The following is a 23,135-nucleotide window of genomic DNA, read 5'->3' on the forward strand; positions in this document are numbered from 1 at the left end:
ACCCTTCTGATAATCTTGGAATGCTTTATGTAATAACCTTATCAGGACTTGTACTGGTTCCAGTTCTTGAGTGAACCCAAGGACGTGCAGGAAACTTCCTATCTCCTATGCCCTGCTACACATTTTGTTGTCAATGTGTGGTATAAATGGCCCTAAACAAACCACTCTGGTTGTTCTATGTAAAGAGACTGTAGGTTCATATGCCTTTTTGCTCTCTCTCTTCAGAATAATGACGTGTGATACGATTATGGACTATCCTCATACCCAAAACATCCATCATCATATTTTAAAAGACAGCTGCAAAACCTCCTGGTTATACTACTGTTAGCATTCTTTAACAGCGGCAATGACCTGGCTGTGCAGGCACGCTTAACCAAGGCCTCAAGCAACACAAGCTCTGCAGCAAGAAAGGCCAATTTATAGATTCCCCTCCATCACATACTGTGTTGCTGCGATGGCTCTAAGCAATGGGCCTTGCACACTCTCAGAAGGTGGCTTTGTGCTCCATCTCTTCTTCACACAAGATGTGATGGCAGCATGGTGTTTTCAAGCACCATTCAGACACACAGGGGAAAAAAAAAATCATTCACTTTCTCTGACAAGAAGAATCTCTGGGTAGGTCCACTGCTCATCAGTTGGTAAACATGGCATGTACAAACTCAGTTTAAAACCCTCCTGTAAAGGTGCTTGAATCTGTGCAAAAGATAGACGAATTTCACTTGCTTATCAGGTGGTTTTAAACGCTGGATAGCAGAATTTCAAATGTTATTACTTCTCAAAAAATTCTTTACAGACTACTCTTTACACTGCTGACCAACAGTTACATTAAAGATTACATATATAGGACAACTGTCCAGTTTACGTTCAATTAACAAGAGCAAATAACTGTATATAGAGCATTGAAATGCTTATTTGAATGGAAAGAGTGCCTGCAGTTGCTATTCAGTAAAAGTAGCTGCAAAAGGCACCATAAAAAGCTCCTTGATTAAAAAAAAAAAGCAAAGCAATCAGTGACAGAGAAGCTACTGATGAAAAAGGAAAATTTACAGGAAAAGACCTAGAAAAAAAGCATTCCAAAATTCATCCTTCTAATTTCCAAGTCCCCAGGGCTACCTGAAAGGCACAAATCATCCTGTTTCCTTGTGGACACAGGGATGCAGTCTCAGACCAGTTCTCCTCCTGGCCCCAGTGGAGTCCAGTGACCTAATTATGACAACAGGATTCTTGTATAAGTGGCTATCATCACAGAACTATTCCCAAACTGAAGAGCATTTACGATCGTGTTACTGCTTGCACAAATTCTCTGCAGATGTTGGAGGGTCTCCACAGGGGCTGTCCTTTTCAACCTACTGCTATTCCTTCTCCTTTAAAGCGCTAATCCATTATTATACTCAATAAGATATCAAAAACCTGCAAAAGTTACTACTTAAGGGCAAACCTATAATGTCTTCATATGAATAGCAAGTTTATTAATGACCAATGTAACTACAAATACTTCTTATACACTACAGAAGACAAATAATATATGGGAATTTTATAAGATATTTAAGTTTATGACTGAAATGTTAGAATATTTCATGCCTACAATCATGGAAGAAATTCTACTCGAAGTATCATTTCACAGTGCTGGCAGTGTACAAAATTTCACTGTCTTTCACCATAGCTAATATTTTTTCTTTTTCTTAAAGACGCATACTAAGTATCTTTGTAAATTAAGACTGATGAAAAGCTATTTGTTGACAGCCCATATTTGTTTAGGAAATCACAGTAGTTTCATCACAAGATGGAATCATGTTCTACTATATGATGGTTCATTTTGCAAAGTTTCTTCAGTAGCAGAAGTTGTTGTATTTGCTACAACGGTTTGTTCTATTTGTATAGTGTTTGCTACAAAACTAGTTACTAGTTACATGACAAATGATTCACTGCATTAAATATGCTATTTAAAATAATATACAAAGGTTTGCATGTTAACCATAATTATCTGTTGTTCCTTACTGCATAAATTTTGATAAGATTTTCTATAAATAATCTCTGACTTTTTCATACCAAAATTGTATGCTGCACAAATACAAACATATCTAAGACTAGCTGAGTTTTATTTCAAAACTCCACTCCCCAAAACACTGGCATATGAGTAACTTTAAAATAAGGGAATGAATGTAAGATGGAAGATATCATGTATGACATGATCAAGTCCTGCTATTCCCACTGCTGTTAGCAGAACTTCTTCAGTGCTGCCAAAACAGGCCCCTCAGTGACTACTAAAGAGAGGGCATGAATTGACCCTTCATACTTCTGTCATATAAAAACTCATTTCAATTGATTTTTTAATATGGAAAAATGTACACTATAGGAAAGCTGTTCTTTATACTATTTTTTTCATGTTTTTCTAAGGAAACTTCTTACACTAAAATCTTGCATTCATAAAAATTTGTTTTCTGGGGGATTTTTGGCATCATGAAGTAAGTCATGAACAATTAATGTGTACTAAATGACTACTGTAACATATTAATATGTTTTCTTTCTGCCTTAGGTGGATCAGAATGCAGTCCTGAAATTAGAGCAGTGGAGGAAAGAAGCTAATGATGAACAACTTTTGGTCCTCTGTTAGTCCAAGCTTTATAATATTCACTAGTACTCAGACCCCCACCAGCAGATTTCTTTTCATATTGGACACCTGCACTGTTTTTCAAATTCTGAATGACCTTGCAGCTTGTAATATGAGATGTTCTTGCAAATTCTAAGTCAAGTCATCTACTGACAGCCAAAAAATATTAACCTTAGGTAAGCAGAAGTTTTAAAATTGTATAATTAGTCAAACCATGAAACACTCCTTTCAGATAAGTGATACTGTAAAGTTGAGTGTGAACTGATTTTTCAAAATAAATTTTGCAGTAATTGTGTAGAAAGAGAAAGATACACAATAATGTTTTTGTTCATGTGGTTTTGTTGGGTTTTGTCTTTGAATCTGATGACCTCACAATCACATACAGAAAGCATTCCTATCTTATCTTTAAGACTATTAACTCTGTTAATTGTTCAGCTCTCCGTATTAAATGTAATCATTCTTTCTGACTGTGGTATAAAATAGAACATAAGCTAATAAAATCAAGGTTATTTCCATAAAAGTCTTACTGAAAATAAAAACAAATCTCAAACTACTATCACTACGGAAAACAGTTTTGTTTTTTTGTTTTTTTTAATAAGTAGCAAAATTTTATTATTCCAGCTTAGTAAGAAATGTAGGTCTCTATAAGAAAGTCTTTATTAAAAGTTTGGGTATTTTTTTTCCTTGTTTCCCATGTGTTCTATGTAGGGAATACATCTTCACAGTATTTCTTTGTTTTGCAAGTACAGTGAGTTGTGGTGGACGTGCTTGGAAGGCATCTTATTTTTGTCAATAAGCTGGCATATTTGTCCAGTATATTGAGAAAACACATTTTGATATGTTTCTCCTCCCTTTTGCTGGCACACATGTGAGATGGGGTACACAGGGAGTCTGTACTAACCAAGCCTAATGAAACCATATGAGCTGAGCCAGAACGTCACCTTACTACAGTAAACTCAGCCAAAGATCTCTGAGTTAGAGAGTTTATTTGCCAAAAGCTTGCTACCCAGGAAGCAGTGTGCAAATTTCCGCACACCAGTGGGGAGTCTCATCTTTGGCTTACAAAGACACACACCCATGTAATACCAGAAACTGAGTGTCCCTCTCCTGTAACACACCCTCAGCGCCAGGGACAACACTGCCAGTCACCGTCACATCAGCTCTGCTGCCACCCACCCCCAAGTATTTCATAAATGGTCCATGACTAATGACTGGGAAATGTTTGCTTGTATTCTAAAACATACAAAAATATGACATATTTGACATGAAAAGATTTTTAACACTGTAGTATTAATTTATTTGATAAGGATCACTGGCTTTTATTTTTTATATAAAAATGTTAGAGTTGGATCATATCTAAAAATTAGTGATAAAATCTAAATGTGTGCTACCAAACTTCTTAGACTTGGAAAATAAATAGCCTTTAATGCTTAAGACCTAAATACCATGATGGAAACATCGTTACAGTCTTCTACAACTCAAAAACATTACAGTAAGTCTCTTAACATTGTCATGCCCCCCTCCCCCCCTAAAAAAAATGTTCATAGCCAAACAAGGACAAAGTTGCCTTTGAGCTGGTTAATGTTAAAGGGTTTTTCAGAACAATTTGTGAATCATAACAGTAAATGCACAGCACAACAATTGCTTCCAGTAAGATGATCAAAGGCACCATCTCATACGCTCTTCCCAAACCCAGCATCAACTATCATCAGCTTTACGGAGTAAATTTATGGCACTTGGATGCTTCTGTGCCTTTTCATTTTGCATCTTCCTTTTGACTTCATCCTAAAAGTACAGTGGTTAAATAAAACACTAGAAAAGCAAAGCCAGTACGAGAATTGAATAACAGGTTTTCATGGCACACTTATTAGGCAAGGTGGTAAGATTAGCTGCAACAAATCATGCCAGGTGAAACGTAAGTACAGATCTTTGTGGGAAATCTAGGAAAAGCTTGTTTCCATTACACACATTTTTAGACACTTAGACCACCCCAGGCTTTCTATAAAAATGAGATTCTTGCACATATTGAATCTGACTCTTTTTTCATTTGAATTGGTGATTCATTATGTTGGGTTCCACTGTATCATACAGCAAAAATACATAGCTTTCTTTAATAAGCTATGATGAGGGTTTGTGGTTTTTTTCATTCTGGCGTAACAGGAAACAGACCATTACTGCGAGCTCTGAATTGTCTTTGTATTTATGCTTTTGGCTCCATAAAGTACCTGTCTTGCGGAACACTGGGCTACAACTTCAACAGCCATGAATATGAATAAACACAGAAAAAAAAAGAACATGGCTGGCTTCTGACTTGTTAAACGCTGTGGACCCACCCTATTTAGCACGTTTTGCAAGCTGTAAATATTGCCAAAACAGTTATGAAGATGTCAATGACTAGTCAACATCAGAGTTTCAAAGCTGAGTAGGATATTTAATACTCCAAATTCTATGAAGTGCAATTTACGATTTTTATCTCGCATCCACCAGGGTCTTTGCCCTGTCTGTACTTGAAGGGAATTATCAAAGGAATACAAAAGCTCTAAAATATTTTGAGCCTGAAGAATAGTTGCTGCAGGATAATTTTGACGTTAATTTACAACGGCTGAGGATATAGCCCACTTTCAGGTCCTCCCTCCCTATTCCAAATATCATTCTCTGCAGCTTATTCTAAAAGGATAAATGATTTATTCACTTTATATATCACATTGTCATTGAGGGGATATGCTACTAGCATAGCAACAGTAATATAATGGTACCATATGCAAAGGGAAGATGTTACATCCACTACTTAAGTTGACCTTGACGGTAAACAAAGCTATCTGGTTTATCTGATTTTATTTATCACTTACACATGCGCACATACATCAGTGAGTGCCTTGGGTAGCATCTCACAAAGTACAAGACACATTCCAATTCGCAAACCCTTAGCTGTGCTCTCTTTAACAGAAAGGTGTGTTTTGAGGATGATTCTCATATTGCATTCACTCACACTCTGCACAGACCAAAATTGTTAAGGTAATATCTTCTGCATTTTCCAGATGTGCTGTGCTACTTTCTGTCAATGGTTTAGTGAAACCAGTGGTGTATCTGTGTGTGGTGGTCCTGCAGCTGCACTCTCCAGCCCTTGATTACGTACTAGAATCAGGAAGATTTTTGCTATTGTTATTATTTCACTTCTTTATTATTCTCATGTTGCAGTCAATTTCTTCAACTAAGGAGAGCTGGATTACACCTATAATAATTGTATGTCAGCAGCTAATACTTAAAAACTTTCTTCTGAGATTTCTCAGCCTTCAGCTTAGCATAGGGGTTTTGCACAGCCTTTCACCAAATAATACCACTACTGAAGAGTAGGAAATAGCCCAGGAAAAGCCATCTCATAGCCAAGAGGTCACATAGAGACCACTGCATATAGGCCACCATGAAACGTCAACTAGCAGCTGTGCAACTGCGCTGATAGAGAGCAGCGTGTCTGGGTAATGGAAGAGTCAAGGCCATGATGGTGCCTGTTGAAGCAGCACATTTCTAAGGGAGGATTTAGAGGGATAGCTAATGGTGAAGTGGAAGCCTGATGACAGTCAGAACACAGTATGCCAGGTACAGGGGTTAGGAGGTAAAGACTGAGGACACAGTAGTTATATTCCTTTATCAGGCTGTTTCAGGAGGCTGCCCACAGTAGACTGCAACATATGTAGATATCAAATGTTATGCAGATTTAAAATCTTGCTTTATATATACATATGTACATGTATAAGTATGTGTATGTGTATATATGTACACATCGGAATTTATATTCAGTGGTTTTGTCACAGCTGGATTTGCCTCCTGAATTATCACTGAGTATACTTAAAAAAATGGATTTGGCAGGGGGAAGCTCTCCCTCCTACATAGTGGACTCTAGTAATTCTTGATATTGTATTGTCCATGTGCAGATTCTCTCCATGAGCTAGTAGTAAATCTGTATTTTGCCACTTCAATCCATTCCTGTGCTTGCTTTGTATCCAGATTAACAGTAAATTTGCTAACCCTATCTGGGGTTAGCAGGCACTATTAGAAAATTGTGCCTTTTCATGGGGAGGAAGGGTAAAAAATAGGATCCTTTTGCTTTTTACATAGCAACAGATAAGGTTTACTGTTAGGTTTGTGAATTACTATTAGGTAGACTTTATTATTTAATATTTCTATTTTAACTTAATATTCTTCAGCTCATTTTATTCTTGAAAACTCACAATAGCCATGAAGTGTTGACAGTTTAGAGGGCTTAAAGGATTTTTGTAGCATAGTGTTTTGTGGTGAGATTTGCTGAGTTACAGTTAAATGACTGGAGTCACTTGTTAATTATTTGCTTAAATCAGGTAACTTATTATTTTCTGATATACACAGGAAAATTAATCAGAGACTTGTCCTGGAGAGCAGAATGAAATGAGAAGAAAAGAGGAAAGAGTTCAGGTGTAAGATAAAATCAAACCATCATGATATTGATAAGCAAGACTAAACACTCTAGTTCAGTCATGCCCAGGTGATTAGTAATTTCTTAATAAGCCTCCTTGTCAGGTTTTTACGCAAACTTGCTCTTAAACTAAGTTTTATATAGCCAGTTAGATAAATTTTACTTACAATTTATTCACATTTATCTTCAGGAATACCATATAATAAGATTTTTTTTTTTTTCACAGATAAAAACCCTTGCCTTTGTCATGCACAATAAGAGAGTTCAAAAAAAGGTTAACCAGTATCAAGGCAAGGTTTGTTTGGGGTTTTTTTTCAGCTTGCCTAGGATCTTTCTTTTCTGTGTGATCAATTAATCACAGCAAGTCTTCTAATTTCTATATTCTATATATTCTATATATGCTAAATGAGTTATATATTCTACATAATGTTTCAAAACAAACTCAGTACACTTCTGCCCATGTTAGTGACTATATAACTCTTGGTCCTACGTAAAAGGCTAATTAAATAACTGAATAGTCAGACAAGTTCCATTATTTTCAGTTACTCTGTCTAAAATTAAAATTTTTAACTAGAGTCTAAACTGACTCATCACATTCCTGCAGAAAGAACTTTGTGTCAACACACTTGGCTTAACTCTTCCAAGGCACTGGCATGGTTATGCTTAGCTTGACAACTTCTCTCATTTTTATTGTTACGAAAATCAGTTAATGAGAAGTTCAGAGCATGTTAAAGGCTATGAGTTTAAACTGAAAGTACGTCAGAGGGACAGAAAATTCAAAATGCTACGCAAATAAAGGAACAACATGAAAGCATAAAGGCATATATTCTGTTTCAATGATATTTTGGATCAGTTCTTTAAAGTATCACAATAACTCAATTTTATGCATCAAATAAATACGAAGATTTTTAGAACAACTCATCTCCTGGGGAGGCATGCATGCAAAATACCCTGATTTTCAAAGGGATACTTTTCCCTCTGAGAACCATAATATATGATGGGATTGAGTACTGCTTAAAATCTAGCTTGTAAAGTCTGTCAAAACCAACAATCCAAACCTTCTAAAAATTCTAAATTGGGCCAAGGAAACCATTACACTAGGTCATAAACCAAGAAATTTCACATTAAAATTCTTACGTTATTTTCCTTAACAGAACAAAATCATTCTTGGTTTCAGCAAATATGAAATGACAACAGTATCTCCTTGAAAATACAAACAGGGCTGTCCTAAGAATCGGGGAGGCCCTGGACACTTGATATCTTTATGGGCAGAGGCATCTGCATTGTAAGTGATGTAAATCCAGATCCCAGTGCACATAAAACAGAATCCTCTGGAGAAGGAATTTAAGCTTATTCTTTGTTGTAAATGTACAGATCTACAATTGGCCAGTGGTTATCTCTCAATTTTGACACATGCTAGGTGTGTTCCCAGGTAGGAATAAAACATTAATTGCTGTAACTTCCAAGAAATACAGATATATCTGCTCCCAACAGATTTTTTAACAGTGATTTTAATAAGCTGAAAATCAGTAAAAGTCTCTTTTAAAAACTGATGATAAATATTAGAAAAATAAGGTGGGCTGCATCTCTCTGATTAATAAAGCCAGAACACTGATCAAGCTGAGCAGGACAAAAATCACTGGCATGGAAACTGAGAGAAGCAGTCCTGCAAAGTTGTACTTAGACTCTAGCTTAAGAGCAGGTAAGAGGAAACTTTGAGAAATGGTCATTGGTACAGTTATGAGTAAAACCACAATGCAAATCATCAAGATCCAATCTGAAAAGTTACATGTAGCTGCCATAATGTAGGTTACATGATCAGTTCTACCTTAAATGTTACACATAACAGCTGTGTCTAGCTGGTTTTTATGGACATCAGCAATATTCATGTGGCTGTATTCCTTATTTTTAATGTATTCATGTAGGTAGGCTCCATCATTTTATCTGAGAACCTTGCAGACAGTAACATTATCTCCATATCTGTGAGAGAGGGCCAAACTATATTCCTCTTTTTATGAACAGAGAACTGAGGCAAAGGACAACTAAAGATAGTGTTTATGACACTTGAGTCCACGTGTCTACAATATATCATCTGCATGCAAACTAGATGCCTAACTCCCTTTGTATACAATGATCAGAAACAGGCACTTCTAAACAGATTCATCAAACCTATCTTTGAGAGTAAGTTGAACTGAATCACCTCTCAAAACACTCATTCTTCCCACTGGTTGTCTAACCAAAGTGCTCACACAAAGACAACAGACACCTAGAGACAGGTGAGGTGAATCTATGCAAATGACTCCCCAAAATCAGAGAAGCGAGCTGAAGGTAGAGAGCCTGGATGGAGATGTATCTTCTGCACTACCCACCTGAGCACTTTCTCAAAACTGAAAGTATATCATATAGCCCAGCTGTTACAGGTTATGAATGCCAGAAAAAAACAGCTTTTATCACATTTTGAAACAAATTCAAAATATCGTTATATCCCTAGTTCACATAATGGATGTTTGCTCCAGCTTATGACAGGTTTCAGAGGGCCTGAGCTTCAAGAAGAGAGTCAGCCAACTTAACATGTGTACAATCATAAAATGATGGACACTATACCAAGCAAGGATTAACAGAATCAGACCCAGGTATCTCTGCATTTGATAAAAATAGAGATACATATAACATAATCCAAAAATAAGCTAGGTGAAGAACATTCCTCATAACAGAAAGCAACAAAGCAAATGCTAGGTTGCCAAACCCAAATGTGGGACAGCTGTCTTGCACGGTCTTGTCTACAGTCCCGCTTTGTGACTGTGTACCCAAAATCCCTGGAGCATAGGCTTCTGTAATCTCTACTGGAAGGTACACCAAGCATGCACACAGGCTCAGAGCCTAGCTGATACCCCCTGAGGCCTGGGGAACCAGAAATACAAGGCACGCAGAAGACACAGGTCACTTCCCCACCCTGCTGGGACACCACTCAAGTGCATCTCCTGGGGCCAGGACTGTGATACGCTTATCCTACAGTGTAGATACGCCGCAGGAACAGCTTTTCACTCGAAGTTAGGCTGCTTTATCAAAGCTACACTCTATGTTGAAAAAAAGGAGAAATCACACCTAATCTGCTAAATTTATCTCAAGGGACACATAAAAGTTGTTGCATTCCAAGCTTTTGGTGGTTTTTCAAAACAATGCAGTAAAGATACACATCTTTTCATCTGATTGAGGAGAAAAAGCAGCTGTAAACTGTACTCTCTACTGATCAAATGCCCTGATAACACCTAAAACTGATTCATCTTCCAGATAACATTGCTTTAATTAGACACATAAGTTCTGTAAATAAATCAGCATTTAAAACACATTACTATTTGAATACCCCTAGATGATTTGTGAGAATGGCAAAAGTAACTTCCTGTGAAAAGTTAGTCTTTCAACTTCCAAAAAGAAGCAAAATCACAGTAGAAAAGAATGACCTAATCAGAAAGAACTGCAGAACAAATTTATTTAGGAATCAGGAAGGCTGAGTCAGTAGCGGTGGTGTGCAAGGAAACAAATGATTTCACTTAGACAGGTGATGAAAAGGTCACTACTGGGTGTATCCTAACCATTTATGTTAACATTTTATTACAGATACAACAAGTAAGTCATCTGAAAACTTTCAGCATCTGCAGGTGAGTGGAAAAAATAGCGCTAATAGGGTTTTCTTTTTTAGGTGACGTAAGGTCTAGAGTTAGAGGCACTGTTGTAGTAGACTGCCTGTTATACCTAGCAGCAACAACACAATCACTACACCAAACATTAGCTGTTTGAAGTGGATGTCCTGCTTGGTCTAATAAAAAGGCAACTTCTTGCTAAGACTTGGTGTTGCCTGGGCATTTGAATAAGTACAACTGAAACACTGAAACTCCTTCATTATGCTTTTTTTTTACATATAATAAATGTTAGGGATAGGAAACATGAGAAATATTTTCTAATTGATGTGACCTGCCTCATTTGATCTGTTTAGTGTTCTTGGGAAAAAAAAACGAAACAAAACTACAGCACTGTTGTCTACTGTTGTCTTGGAAGTAACAGTTAAAATCTAAAATCCAACCATTCCTAGAAAGCGTGGCAGAAATAATTACTTTGGGACCCCAAAGTCTTCAGAATCATTGACTCCTAAAAAGACATGAAGACACAGTCTTTGTTGTAAGCAGTTTTCTTTTACATAAGTGAAGTCGTATTTTTCATTTGTTAGGAGAGAAAAGCAAAGAGAAGACTCAGAGGTGAAACAGGACACTGGGTTCTTTGCTGATTTCCAAAACTGAAGAGAATTAAAGTGACTAAAGTAGTATTGTAGCAGATTGCTGTGCTATATTGTTTTGAAGAGAAGAAGGAAGAAAAAGGAAAAGGAAAAGGAAAAGAAAAAGAAAAAGAAAAAGAAAAAGAAAAAGAAAAAGAAAAAGAAAAAGAAAAAGAAGAAAAAGAAAAAGAAAATGAAGAATAAGAAAAAATAATATCATTATTCTATAAAATATAATTATAATTAAAAATAATAATAATATTAAAAATATTACTGTTGTCTTGTTATTTCCTGAAGGGGACTGAATATGAAATTCAGTCAAGAAAGAAGAGATACAGAAGTAAATTAAAAGGCTGGGCGTTTGTATGACACCCTATAATCAGTTTTATGAGTCTAAAAGGAGGAACTATATGAAATGCCATTATGGACATGAGGAATCCTGAACACATTCTTAATCCTTAATTTCAAGGATCTCAGGAGATCATGCAGTTCAACTTTCTCTTCAATGCAGGTCAGACCAGGTTGCTAAGAACTTTATACAGTCATTTAAAAGATGTGTGGATGAGGTGGTTAGGGACATGGTTTAGTGGTGGACTTAGCAGGGTTAGGTTTATTGTTGGACTTGATGATCTTAAAGGTCTTTTCCAGCCTAAATGATTCTATGATTCTATTCTATATCTTGAAATACTTTGAAGGATGGAGACTGCCAAACCTCTCTGGGCACCCTGTTCCTCTGCTGGACCCAGTCCCCCTGGTGCTCGGTAGGGGGATCTTTCTCCTTACATCCAGTCTGAAATTCTCCTGTTTCTACTTACATCCATTACTTGTCCTCCCATCGGCACCACAGTGAAAAGCCTGGCTCCATCTTTTCACAAACTGCCTTGAGGTACCAGAGGCTGTTGTGAGGCCCCCTCCCCAAAAGCCATCTCATCTCTGGGCTGAAACACCTCTGGTCTGTTAGCTTCTCCTCAACCGGGCAGGTGTTCCAGACCCTGACCATCTTGGTGGCCCTCCACTGAACTTCCTCCAGTTTATCCATGTCTTTCCTGAAAGGAAGAAGGGGGCAAGGTGGGGCATGGGAGGAGGTAAAATTGGATGCGCTGTTCTAGATGCCATCTAACAAGAGCTGAGTAAAGAGAGGTAACTACTTCCCTCGATCCTGCTTATACAGCCCAAGATGCTGTTGGCCCTCTGCTCCCGGGACACAGTGCTGGCTCATGCTCTGCTCGCTGTCTGCCAAGACCCCTTGGTTCTTCTCAGCAGAGCATCTCTCCAGCTAGTCCCCTAATTCTCCCCTCAATACAGGATTGTTCCCCAAGCGTCCCCCAATTTCTCAATTCTCAATTGAATTTTTATTCTCTAAGAATCACAATACCTTTCTAGCCTCCCCTGGCTAAATAGCTACAGCATTCTCTATTTTTAAGATGTATACATAAATTAAGTTACCATGAGGAACTTGGTTGGAAAAGATTGACTTATGACTTAGCTGTCTCAAACAGTTTTAATTAAAATACTGCCATATCTGTTTACTTAGCCAGAATAAAAGTCAGCCAGTTTCTTCCATCAGTACTTCTGGACACATTTCATAGAGCCAGTAGAACTCATCTACATGTCCTGCTATCTGTCATTCATCTGACAGTGAACAGCATTTCTGCTTCCATCTGCACAAGGTGGGGTTAAGAGCTGCCATTACAGCTGGAATTAAGGAGCACTAATGGCTTGCCAGCCATGTTCAGGGCACGAGAATGTACATCTTTCAAGAGAAGACTAAAAGGAGTTGGTTTGCCCATCTCAGGGAAGTGCAAAGTGAGAGGGAGTTTATTCTACAAATAAATCATGCACAGTAAACATCATAAGGGGAAAAAGTTATTTAGACAATAAAACAATGCTGCCATAAGAACAAAGGCATAAATTTGAGGCTGGCAAGTGGAAAGCTTCTAAACATGGCAGGGCTACGGCACTGTAACAAACCTCCATTTAGGTAGTAGAGGCGAGGAACCTAACTGGTTTTAAGACACGGAGAGAAATTTACGAAAGGTATTACATGGGTTGGTGACATCAGCCAAGTTGACGACTCAAGAGATCTCTTCTAGTCTTATGTTGCTGAACATTTGCATCATGATTTTTTTTTAAAGTGGTCAGTGAACAATATCAAGTGTGTTATTCTAATTATGAATTAAACAAATATAAATGACAGAAAGTTAACCTTAGTGTGATAAGCAATTAACAGAATTATGCTGTGACTGCAGCTGGTACATAATTAACAACTGCTGCAAATGATGTTATCCATCTAATTTGCCCAGACTGGAGTAGCATTATTCTTAGGCATGTTTAGCAAGTTCTGCGGTAATGTGCACTTGAGTGAAGTGCTCTTTACTAACGTGTTCAAATTCACAAAGCTGTTATTAGAATTGCAAATAAGATATACAGCAGCATCATTTCCTCTGTCCATCATTTTCTTGTCTTTGGAACTATCCTTGACAGAAAATCAAATTGTAACAAGTCCAAAGGATGTTTGCACAAATTGAGCAAAAGTAGCATTATATAATTAAACAGGGAAAATGTGCAAAAAATTGTCCTGATGAACCAAGTGGGACTGAATTCAAAACACGTGAGTTGCTGCTGAGTAGGAAGGAACAAGAATCATGGAGTTCACTGGAGGACAGAGGGAAACGTTCACGGTAGAATTCACTTAAGAAAGTGGAAAGGGGAAAAATATTTTTTGAAGTGTTGCATATTTAAGGCCCAGAACTGAAGAATATCTGATCATTCAAAGCCTAATGAAATCAGTAGAAAAAATCATCAGCTTTTAAGGACTGGGTCTTCAAGGTCAATGCATGTGGGAGTTCCAAAGTCCTTAATTAGCTGATTAAAGCATACCAATTAAAAAAAGAAAGAAGAAACTAGTGGTTCACATGTCTTGTGTTCATCTTTCCCAGGATATTGGAAAATCTGGACAACTGGAGAAAGTAGTAAGATATGATGATGGAACAGTTGCCTTATAAGGAGCACACACAGCCTTGGGTGAACAACATAATGTTATCATTTGGCAAAAATCTTTGGGATGTGCATACCATCCACCAACCTACCAGCAATTTCTCTAATTTCATAGGTTTTCTGTGGCTTTCAGGAGCACGTGAAACTGTTGGACCTTTCCAACAGTTGCATCTCCAAACGGTCATCATTTTCTGAGAGTGGTGTGTTGAAATAGAACAGCTAATGATACAGTCTCTAGCAAGCAAGGTTACTGAAGCATGCAGCAAAACTTTACTTACATTCAAAAAAGAAAAAAAACACAGTACAGAAGCTTCAGTTCTCCATATACAGATGAAGGAAGGCTGATTTCCTACGCTGTGTTTCCATCCTCACCTTTAGGTAATACCTGCAGCTAATAAGAGTAAAATAAATGCTAAGCTACCTGCAATGCAAACCAACTATGCTCCTAAGGAAAATTCTTATTTGGATTATAAAGGTTGAGAATACAGTGCTTTCATTCAAGGTACAAAGGCATTTCTGAAGATTAAAGAAACTTCAAGAAAATGCTTAAGTCATCAGACACTGTTGATGCCAGATTTTCTTCCACTTGTAGAATAAAAAACCATAGAATTTATACAATGTCTTGAAATACTATCTGGAAGGATTACATACAAGGAATAAGAGGCAAAATGTTTTTTAAGACTGTGGAACTGTTGACATAGAGGCATATGAATAAAAGATTTCCTGCTCTTTGGATGACTTTAATGTTTAGGTACTGAGTAAACTACATAGTAAAACAGGATTTGTAGTAGAAAAGCCTGAAAGAAAAATAAGTTTAATTTGACTATGTGGAGAGGGTTTCAAGAAGGATGAAGGCATGGAGGAAACAAAGGGACATTTTGTAGTAACCTTGACAACTACTTTACAACTCTTGCAGTCAGCCTCGATGACTTTTCTTGGGTGAACTGCACTTTTCAATGCTAAGCTTTAGCTGGGCAGTCACTATCTTTTTTTGGTTTATGTGTATTTATGTCAATGCTACCTATTAATTATATACATTCTTATATATATGTAGTCTGTACATTTATGAGCAATTCTTAAATACAAACAAAATATACACTGGCCACTCATAAATTTCTGAAAGATAATTTTTTTTTCTGCATCCCAAATATAAGTCCTTGCTATTAAGATCCAAATATGAGCATGTCATTTTTAGGTTTTCCTATTAAAAAAAAAAAAAATCCACTGGCTTCAGCAAAGACAGCATTCTTTGCTTTGCTTTTTACTTTACTAGAAACCTTATGGGTCATACATCGTTCTTTCCCTTGGAAGAAACTGACAACACAGAAAATCACTTCTAGACACGAGGGATGAAACTCGCTCCCCTTATTTAGATACAACAGGACTTTAGTCAAGAACAGAGGTTCTTACAGTCTAAACTGTAGGTCTGCTGAGGCACTACATTCTTTATTGATCTTGTAAACTGCAGTGCATGCAAACAGAAAGCAGTAAAATTATTAGCCCATCTGTCCTCAGAAGTGATACTGCTACACCAGTATACCAGATTGATTCTGGCAATATCAGAAATGAGAGTGTTTTCTTTAATAGTTAAATATACATAAAATTAATTCTTATCTACATATTTTCACATGTAGACCCTGGATCAGAAACATACCATTTGGCTAATTGTAGAGGAAAAAAGCACTGCTCGTAATGACAGAGCATCTCCCACTGGGGCCACTATAAAGACACATAAAAATCATCGGCTGTACTAAAGTGAGGATGAAACCTAGAAATGGATCTGTTCTTTAAGTCCCTCTGTGCCTCTCTCCCGACCCTCGCTTATCTATGCAAGGTAAATTAGTCTCTCCATCATCCAAGATGAGGAAAAGTTGGAATCTCTATGGGAAGAACACACTTTTTTATATACCTCTTTCAGTTTTACATTTTCAGAACTCCCTTACACACCTAACCCTATAGCCATTAGTAAGGCAATAAAATGACATAAAATGAGCAAAGAGCAATAAAGCAATCGTATCCCAGCATGTTTATTTAGTCGTGGTCCTTAATGACAGAGACCTTCGTACCCAGTGATACCTGGAGCTGCTACTAATTCTCCTCTGTCTCAAATCCCTGGTTATCATTACTCTCAGACTTATGCCTAATGCTTTAAAGCCCGCTTCACACAAACTGTGCAAAAAAAAGCCCTCGCAGAAAGAAAGATTAGTTTTATGAAAAAAAAAAGCTTTGTAAATTCAGCCCAAATCCATTTTCTTTTAAAGCAATACTGAAAGAGTTGAGTTACAGGAGGCAGAAAGGTGGAAGAAGTGGACATTAGGTTTGCCTCATCAGATGGGTACAGGCTGCACTTCTGCTGCCCATACTCTGACCCAGCTGGATATGAGTTAGATGCAACGCAAAATTTGCAAACCTGCACTGAGGTTGTGTTAAAATGTGTTAATGTGTGCGTTAGCCTTTGAGTGCACTGTCTAAATTAGGTGCATAAAATGGCTGAAACACCGAAGAGAGCTTGGTGGCTGTTGTTTAATATTAGACAGTAGACATATCCTTAGCGGTAAGAAAGGTATTTAAAATCTAACTATGTACTTGTGAATCTGATGGCAAATCAGACTTTCTTCTCCTCAAAATGCTTGACAAGCAGTCAAATTTAAGTTGTACTAACTATACCATATTGTGATTATTTTTACAATCATTTCTATGTCGATCTAAAATCTGTTCCTTTAAAATACCACATCTTTTTAATTTAAAGAGCTATAGTTATCTAATAACTATTTAAGCAGAGTATCTTCTATCTTTACTTCACCATTTATATTATTCTCTAAGAAGCTTTAAGAAACATAATTCTCATAAGGGGACATTCTGATAATCTACACTGACTTCTGAATAACACAGAAAAGTGCAGTTTCATCCAGTTATTCCTAATGGGGACCAAGAACATGTGCTTGTCCTTCAGAAGAAGCCATTATGATTTTAAAATGGCCAATAACAATCTACCAAAAAAACCCTAGGGACCAATCACAGCTCAGTGATTGGCCACAGTCACAATTACAGTCACAGCCAAAATACAGTAACTTACTTCCAGTTTGGATATTTCTAGTTTCACCTTTCAAACATCCTGGTTGGTTGGTTGGTTTTTTCCCATTTGTGAAAATTAATAAATTTTACTTTTTTAGGGTTGCCTCTTTATGTCACATAAAATGTCTGTAGAAGCACTTCACTTTCACCTCACCCATGTGCCATGTATGTTCCAGTCTTTCCTTCCCAATGTTTCTCTCTTTCTTTTTTCCCTGTCCCACTGGCTCCTTTTCAGTCAATCTATCTCCTCTCTTTGATTTTGCCATTTTGTTTAATTAGTTCCCTATGTATAAAAATTACTTCAACATAATAAAAAAATATATATCATTAAGCCAACATGTCTTTAGACTACTATTGAAATTCGAGAAACTCTTTCATGGAACCATTTTTCAGGATCAAAAAATCATAATATTTCTGAACCTGGAAGAGGCCACTGTTGGATTTCTTATTCCATTGTATCAAAATGTCAGCAGATTTTACGTTTTTTTTCTTTAAAACCTTTGTAACAGATGTTTATAAAATGCCTGTGAGTGCCATTATGCATTTCCTGTGGCAACTTGAACAGGATTGGTCTCTGAATCCTTTCCTTTTTAGTCTGAAAAAAAGTCCAGGAATTTTCTTTTAAATAATTTGAGGGGTTTTAAACTGCATTTCCCTTGCTGTATGACACACCTGTTGCATTGCTTGTTTTTCTCTTGCTCTCTCCATCTTCTCTAGACTTTTCCAGAGATATTCCCTCTTTCGGTTAGTCTTTTGTCAGAGAGATTGTTTTTACTACAGATTTCAGCAGTGGTTTGTTCTTCTTCTGTGAGCTCTGGGAACCTGTCCTCTCTCAAATTGTGTTTCACAAATGTGGAAGCCCAGCCATAAAGTAGCAACTGCTCAGAACAAATAAATTACGTGACCCAGATAACATGTAATACATCATTACATTAATATTTTAAGCAAAACATACAACAGGTTGTGTTTGCACAAGCAAGTGCACGCGATATATATAGCAAATGCATATAGCTTGGCAACATTCTTCAAATAGCATGCTCTAAATAGAAAAGTTGGTCAAAAACTACTCTAAGGAAAAAATTCCCCTTTTCATTTGAATTTTCAAGTGTCCAAACAGTATGCTATTGTGCAAAAAATGGCTTGCTGAAATAAAAACACAATAAAAAAGAGCTATGATGTGTTGAATTATTTCATTGAGCCAGGATTCAAAGTAAAGCATTGTGTGTAAATCACATAATTTTGCTTAAAAGCAGGGGAGAACGAAACATGGACAGATAGGGGAAAAACAAGACAAAGAAAATAATCGGAGAAAAGCAAAACAAAGCAGTGCCCCTTTCAGGATGATTGAATTTTGTTTAATTCATATTTTACTCTCTGCTACATAATTTTACACTCTCGACACAGTGTCAGGCAATTGGAAAAGGATTAGAAAGACATATGCAGCTTTTTGTCAACTTTATGCCTCCCTAAATTTAGGAGACTTTTCTGAATAAAGAACTAAAAATAAATCAGGAAACAGTGTCAATAATGGGGTCTGAATTATCCAGAAACAAAAAAACTGAAAACATTTTTCATATATTTAAATAGAACTTTCATAACATAAATAGTGGCAATGAGACTTGACTGGCAATGAAAAAAAAGCGATTTGTAGCTGACTTACACAGATGACCTTTTAAAAAAAAAATTACACTGCCTATATATACTGTGGCTTGTTTACTTACATGTTTAAACTATTGTAAGAACTCATAGTTAAAATATGACCAACATGTACTTTACTTAATCTTAATAGCAAAAGCTGGCACTGAACTCTTGGATAAGCAAATATATTCACATTAATAGTTACAATTTTAGTTTCCAGAATGAAAATCAATGTCAATTTACCTAGATACGGTAAATAAATTAACAAAATATACAGAAAATTAATGTCTACAGATTTATATTACAATGTTATTTTCATCACATGTATATAGTGTGCTTTTGTGTATATAGAAAGATAAAGAGAAGGTTACGCAGTTTGGCTTAGGGACATTTTTATGAAAGAGTCATGTTTAAATGCAATACAATTATCTTTAAGGAAATGTGCTGGTAAGTTAAAAAGTTGAAAAATATGCATTTGTATAAATGTAACAGATTTAAGTCTGGATTTTCTAAAAAGAAAACTTCCAGAATTCTGTAAACATTCACCAATACTAATTCTTTGGTCATTAGAGTAATATCATCAGAAATACCTGACAAGAATGATAACTACTAGGCTAAGCCAAAAATTTTGTTAATATATATAATTTTTCTGAAGAAGCATCCACAAAATAATGGCACTGAAAAATGAAAAAAAGAGGGAGCAAGCTGATTCTCAAAATCAACAAAATGTTAGTTAATCCAAATATGAAAAATTCTTAATCAAAGTTAAAAAAAAGTCCTTTAAAACTTTAGCAAATTAAAATAAATTCTACCTATCCCTAACAATGGTTAGATGCAACACTGAACTCAGGTTCATATTTACATCCAGTTCTGCCAATTCTTTACCTCTTCTCTACAAAATGACATACTCGGTCCAGAGTTGCAGTACAGTGCAGGCCACCTGTCCAGCTAGCCAACAAGATCAATCTTTTTTTCTCTTTGGGAACTTGTGACCAGTGAGGAGCAGAATGATGAACAAGCTTTTTTACAGCCTCTGGATGAGATTAATCATGTCTCACCTTACAAGTCACTCAAGCCCCTGAAATTTTTCATTCTGTTACCCTTACATGTCATTCCTCTTGTTTCTTATCCTTTTCAATGTTATTAGGCTTTTATTTTCCTATGTTAATGAATATAGGCTTTTACCACTCACTCTGACAAGTTCACCAGTGAAACCATTGCTCCTCAGAGGCATGCAAAAGCAAATGATATTAATTGTACCAGAAGTGTTAGTAGGTGGTTGCTTTATCAAGACACTCCTCTTGATTTTCCAACATATCTGTGTTAAGCTAAACAAATATGATCATACAATAAACTTCCAATATTTAACTGAATGTAGTCATAAAGTATACCATTCAGTAACCAAATCCACACACAAAATGTGCAAATAATTACAAAGCAGCACTACATCTGAAACAATAGCAACATGCACTATCTCCTAGATAGCACTAGGGGACAAAGGATGCAATTCCTTTCAGTCTTAAAAAAATGTGTATCATTCAGAATACTTCCTTCAAACAAGCCTGTGAGGAAAGCTATCTAAAACTCTTAGTAATATGTAGATCTAGAAAAGATATTTGAGGCTAGAAATAGTAGTAAATCTAGAAATAGAATCAGATGATGGCTTGATGGCAAGTCTGATAAAAGCTAATAAAATCTTAGTCAGATCAAGAAAAGAAACTTTGCAGTTGTTTTATGCCATAAAAGGGAAACTCTGCAATCATTTTATGCCATAAAAATATTTATTAATGTGTTTATAGGCTGCCATTGATTTTCATTGAAACATTCCATTAACTATTGGAAGACATGGTATAGAAAACATTGTGCAAAGCAGTAACTAGTCTCCAGGAAATTAATGAGATGAGATGAGATGAGATGAGATGAGATGAGATGAGATGAGATGAGATGAGACGAGACGAGACGAGACGAGACGAGACAAGATGAAACAAAAACAAAACCAAGAAGAAACAGTGAGATATAGTAGCCTACCGATGTTCTTTTCATAGAAAATGTTCTGTCCCCACCAGTTCTAAACACTGAAGAAGGTGGTGAGCAGAGAGGTCTTAGACCTGCTTACAATTCATCTTCTCAACAAAATAGTAGTGGACAAACTGAAATGAGAAGCACACACAAACCACAAACCAGCAGAAGATCAAGTACACCCATAAAAAGGAGCTGCAGAGATTTTTCAAAAGTATTCAGGCACCTTAAGATGCAAATATGCACTGTAAGAGAACCCACGGCTCTTGATAATGGCTGTTGGGAACCAGCATGCTGAAAAACATAATTCTCAACTGAAAGAGTAAAAGAGGGAAGGACAGGATTGCTGGCATTCAGAAGAGGCTGAATAAGAGCAGGTATCTTGTACAGAGACTTCTCCAAACTAAGGAGGATTCCCTCTTACACAGACACAGACACACACACATATAGCCACATGTCACTGTTCCACCATTCTCAACAGGAAAGAGAACCAGCAACCGCAACTATTTCTGATGGTTTTGATCACCCTGTGCCTTTTTGCTGGCAGACAAGATGATGAGTTTACAGACAATGCATAGGATAGGTAGGCTGTATTTCACTAGATGTCTCCTTGCATCTTTTGATGCATGAACCCCTTTGAAAATCTAACCCCAGTCCTAAGTATTCCCTGGAGAAGTGTGATAATAAGAGTTTGTATTTGCTAGATCTTTTTTGTGTTGAGGTCATCAGTAGTCAATTAACTGTAAATGATTAAGGCAATCATAAATGCTAGCAGGCAATTCTTAGAGCTCAGTTCCCGGTGAACATGGCATCTGTTTTACGAAACAAAGTCTTGGAAAGTATAAACATCAACTGATTAACTTGAAAATGCCTTTTTTGTAGTAGACTTATCTTGAAAAAACAGCCCAAGTTTGGTTTTTTGGTTTTATTTATTCTGCATGGATAGGAATTTCGTGGGCGATATATGCAACTAACAATTCTAAAATAAATACATGATAAATTTTCATTTAAATTCCTCTATATTAATTGAAATAACTGAAATAATTTTAAATATTTGCAATTATTAACTAAACCCATCTTTCCCACAAATTGGTTTCCATGTATCTGAACTGCATGTGACTGTACTATCATCCACATTCTGCTATACTAAGACAACACAGCCAATAGCAATTGAGAAAACACATTATACATAGCACTTAGTTCGCCATGAAATTCTAGATGAGTTAATGATAGATAATGGCCTACAATTCATGTGTGACTTATTTTAGCAAATCTCACTGATACAGCAATTCAAGCGCACTGCATCAAGGCTGCACTAAGTATAATCAAATGGGCTTGCAGAAAAATCAGCAGAAATTACAAAACACTTAATAGAAAAGAAAGTGACATGCTTAAAAGTCCCAGGAGCTCAGTGTTGTTCGACTGTTTTAGCACATCTGTTTTATTAGGATTTCCAGTGCAGAGTTTGTGGACAAAAGAACTAAAGTGTCAGTGCTCATTAGTAGCCTGCTCCTTACCCAAAGCTATTGAAATAGTTACAAAAACCTGTCCAGTATGACTATGATGGCTGCCATCTTGACTGACACTAAAATGATGTGTAAAAGGTATCTTTGCAAGCTCTCTTTCATTTTTTTAAGTGGGTTACCAGATCCACGTCCAATACTCAAGATGTGGATGCACACTAGATGTACCCTGCAGCAAGAGGTCTGCAGCAACAACAAATTTTGTAACTTCATGAATCAACCCGTTTCAAGAAGCCCTGATGAATATATTGAACAACGAAATCCCAGGAATATCTTTTTATCTGGACAGGTCCTATGTGTGACTTCGTTAGCAATTTCCTTTCATTACGAAAGCTAACCTTAAACCTGATCCTAGCCCTACCCTTTGTTTTCTATCTATTAAGCAATCATTAATCCAGGAAAAATCCTTCCATCTTAACCCACGATAGTTTTGTTTCTTTAAGTGCCTTTTTGAGGAAATTTGCCAAAGGCTTTTTGAAAAATTAACTATCCTGTGACAATGTCTAAAATCACAACCAGAAAGCACTTCAAAGCTCCTAAGCCTGACATACC

This window comes from Gavia stellata, chromosome 3 (assembly GCF_030936135.1).
Source record: "Gavia stellata isolate bGavSte3 chromosome 3, bGavSte3.hap2, whole genome shotgun sequence".
In the NCBI taxonomy this organism is placed as follows: Eukaryota; Metazoa; Chordata; class Aves; order Gaviiformes; family Gaviidae; genus Gavia; species Gavia stellata.